Genomic DNA, 4,321 nt, shown 5'->3' on the forward strand with positions numbered 1-4,321 from the left:
ATGGGTGGGTGGATGGGTGGATAGATGGGTGGATTGGTGAATGGGTGGGTAGGTGGATGGGTGGATGGATGAGTGGGTGGATGGGTGGATAGATGAGTGGATGGATGGGTGGATAGACAGGTGGATGGGTGAATGGGTGGATGGATGGGTGGGTGGATGGGTAGATAGATGGGTGGATTGGTGAATGGGTAGGTAGGTGAATGGATGGGTGAATGGGTGGGTAGGTGGATGGGTGGATGGATGAGTGGGTGGATGGGTGGATAGATGAGTGGATGGATGGGTGGATAGACAGGTGGATCGGTGAATGGGTGGATGGATGAGTGGGTGGATGGGTGGGTGGATGGGTGGATGGGTGGATTGGTGAATGGGTAGGTAGGTGAATGGATGGGTGAATGGGTGGGTAGGTGGATGGGTAGATACATGGTGAATAGGTGAGTGGGTGGATGGGGATGGGTGGGTGGAGGGGTGGATGGATGGGTGGAGGAGTGGGTGGGTGGATAGGTGGATCAATGAATAAGTGGTAATATGGTTTTATGTAAGTCTCATGCCAGCCCACTTTACAGAGGAGGGAGGAGGCCCACAAGGGTGCCATCCCTACTCGCAAAGCCTGGAGAGAGGAATGGAAGTCGCAAGGCGGCCCCAGAGGAGGCTGAGCAGTGACATGTGTGGGTGAACCTGACTGGCCATGCCTTGCCCCGGCTTTCTGGTCCTCAATAAGGTGTGGACAGTTGAGGTGAGCCACAGAGGGAGTGGGGGCCGGGGGCGGAGGCAGGAAAAAACCTGCCCCGGGTGTTCAAGACAGTGCAGGCGAAGAGGCCCACAGCCACTCGACGCCCAGCCACTCCCCAGCTCAGGGCACGGCTGAGCAAACCCAGAACCACGGAGAAGGTGCCACGGCCGGAGGGCTGGGGTGATTTGGGGAAACCTGGTACGAAGTGATGCAGGATTCTAGGGCTCTGAGACTGCAGTTACTGGGCGCGCCTGCCACCCCCAGAGAGAGCAGGTCTGCCCGGGGAGTCCAAGCCGAGGCGCGGGCCGGAGAGACCCCAATGACAGCACGGAACTGGAATCGGTCTTCACCCTCCTGGTGTGTGGACTCCTTGGGCATCTAATAAATAAATAAGTTCACAGAATTATGAAGGAAACCCATTTTACCAAAATAGAGTTACCACCCTCTTAGAACATTCTGGTGTAGTGAGCGCTGTGCTTTTCATTCAGCCGTGATTTAAAGTGGCGAGGTGTGGGAACTGCATTCTGAGACGCGGTGGTGAGTGGAAGGTGAGGGGGGTGTTTCGTGGTGCCCGAACCCTCCCAAGGCATGGCTGCTTGGGGCCCACAGAAGTGGCCCTGGGGCAGTTCTGTCGGTGTCAACGGCACAGGCACGGCTGACGCCCCGGGAGGTGCCCACATTCATGGTTAAAGGGAAGGCTAAATTTTGGTTAGAGACTCGACACAACGCCAGATGAAACTGATCCAAGTCCACGGATCCCCTGAATTCTGAGGAAAGAACTGCGGTTCCAGCTTATCTCGAAGGTGTCCCCCCGTCCCGGCTCACCACCTCAGCTTCCGGGAGTCTCCGGTGGGACAGCCGGGGCCGCATGAGGGTCCCGAAGTCACAGGCTGGTTCACACTCAGCGTTTCCTGTCTGTGCTGGGTACACTTGGGCAAATGTCTTGACCCGTTTCCTCAACTGTAAAGTAAGAAGGTAACAGAGTCGGCTGAACGGGGGTGTGGAGAGAATTTAATAAAACAGTCCACGTTTGGACTCTCCTGCGGTGCCCGCAAAGGTGGGCAAGCACAGAAGAGCAGCTGTGACCCCAGTGAGGTCCCTGGGCCGTGAAGGGGCCAGCCCAGGGGAGAGTGGAATCCCCACACCGCCATCTGGCCGTGCCCGCCTCCGGGGCAGGCATGTTGCTGCTAGAAAGTTCTTCCTAAATTCAGCTCAGGTCGGTGTCCCTGCAGATGCGGCCCCTCTCCGGAAAAGTGCTTTGGAAGGGAGAAGGGCTCTCCCAGCCCCACCGCCATCTCCTGGAGTCAGCCACAGCCTCCTCCCACCCCCATGGCAAGAGACCCGCTTCAGCTGCGATGTGGCCGCCCCGCCCCCCTCTTAAACCTTCAGTGGCTGCCCACCTCCCTCAAGATCAAGGCCAGACCCTGAAGGTGACTGGGGGCCCCTCCAGACTCTGCCCCAATCCCACATCAGAGCCGCTTCTCCCCGGGGTGCTTCCGCATCTCTGGGCCTCCCCAGCCCTCTCATCGAAACTTGCCTCACCTGGTGGGCTCCTACCCAGCCCTCAGAGCCCTCAGGAAGTGCCCTGTCCTGTCCTGGGCTCCACACCCCCGCACGCCTCCATCACAGCATAAGCACCTTGGGTTGCAGTTGCTGTGGGTTGGTTTCCTCGAACCTACAGGAAAGCAGCCCCCGGCGGGGACCTTGCCTGTCTCCAAGGGCTGTGTTTCCAGCACAAGGCGCAGGGCGTCGTGGGTGATGGCTGGCTGGTGGAGTTTGGCACACCCATCTCTGGGTCCCCCACATGACACCAGGAACTTCTCTGGGCTGAATTCCGCCTCTCCCGCCCTCAGGACTCCCCTGGGACTCTGCCCCACACACATCCCAGGGAACAGAGAGGACACGGCCGGTCTCCCCGGGCTGAGCAGGACGGGCTGAGTCTCCAGGCCCGGCCGCCCAGGGCAGGCTTGGGACCCTGAGGCAGCCCCCAAGGCCTGGGAGGCTTGGTGGCCTTTGCCTGGACAGGAGGGCCTTCCCCAGCTCATCAGCCACCCCAGGAGGGCAGTGGGTGTGGGACAGAACTGACGGCAGTCGGAGGCCACAGTCCCGCTGTGCCCTTGACTGGCATCCTCCTCCCGTCCTGAAGTGCATGGGGCTGGGCCCAGCAGGGTGGAGTCTGAACGGAGACCGGCATTCGAGCATCAGGGCAGCGGACAGCCTAGCCCCTGCTTTCTGAGCACCCTGCACTTGCCGGGGCCACTGGTGACCTGGTGGCATCTACTCAGCGTCTGACAGGACTGGAGAGGTTGAGCAATTTCCTAGGTCACCAGCGGTGCCCTGGGGTGGGATTTGGGACTCAGGCTGGGTCCAAGCCAGTCCTCTCCCTGAGGCGGAGAGCCTGCTGTGACTCCACCCACCCAGCTTTCAGGGCACAGAGCCCTCTGCCCACCGTGGTCTCTGATCCTCCCCAGCGCCGGGAGGCACCAAGACCTGTCAGGGCTGCCCATTCTGCAGAACAGGAAACCGAGGCTCCCAGAGGGGAAAGTCCCAACCTCCCTGGGGGTCCCGGGGTCCTGGGCTGCTGCACCCCAGCTGCAAAGGGGGAAGCCCCGCCCAGAGGCCACTTTCCCTGTAAGGAGACCAGGCGGGGTGAGGGCTGCCGTGTGCTGGTGCCGCCCCGGTTTCCCTCTGACTCAGGCGGAGGCGGCTGCCCCTGTGTGGGGGCCGCGTCTAGTCCTCGAGCCCCACTCCGGTGACCGGCCCCCATCTCATCTCCGGTGAGTCCGCAAGGCCACGGCTCTGCCGGTGGGGGTTGGTGTGTGTGCAGCAGAAGGAATGAATGAGGGAACCCCCGCCCTGGGCCCAGGTGTGGCTTTTTCTTGCTCTTGCTCTTCCTCTCCTCCCCTCAGTCCTGCCTGGGTGTTGGCAGCAGCTTAAGAGGGAGGAGCATGGCCCTGGCCTACCCATCAATGTTCTAGAACATTCTGGAATATTCTGCTCTCAGCCCGGAGCCTGGGAACTGGGTAAACCTGGGCCATCGAGCAGCATCCAACATGAGGAAAATACCAAGAGGCTGGTGTGTGGTTCTCCGTGTGTGACGCGTGGTGCGTGGGGAGCGGCAGCTGCCTGCCCTCCAGAGCCGGGGTGCCGCCTCCCGCATCATAGACACCTCCCCCAAGCAGGGCCCAGCCCCTGCCTCCCACCAGTGGCTACTTCAGGCTGCAGTGGGGCCTGGGGCCACGGAAGACCCAGCTAGGTCTGGCCAAGAGGCCCAAGGATATTCCAGGCACCTGGAAGGAACCGGAAGGATCTGGGAGTCTTGGGTTAAGAGTCATGCAGCCTGACCTGCTCCAAACGTGGACTTCGTCCCTGAAGAGGCTGCACGACCCTAACCGTGGTTAGGGTGCAAACGTGAGTGTGATGGACGATCACAGAGCTGTTACTGTCAGGAAGGAGACCACCCCTCATATCATCCTATGCCCAATTTCTGCCTCCAAAGAAAGAAAAAGTAAAAACTAAAAGGCAGAAATGAGTCCATTTCAGAAATGAAATCCACAGGCAGGCAGCCCGGCGCCACACGCTGGGCCTGGT

This window comes from Mandrillus leucophaeus, unplaced genomic scaffold (genome assembly GCF_000951045.1).
Source record: "Mandrillus leucophaeus isolate KB7577 unplaced genomic scaffold, Mleu.le_1.0 Scaffold10, whole genome shotgun sequence".
In the NCBI taxonomy this organism is placed as follows: Eukaryota; Metazoa; Chordata; class Mammalia; order Primates; family Cercopithecidae; genus Mandrillus; species Mandrillus leucophaeus.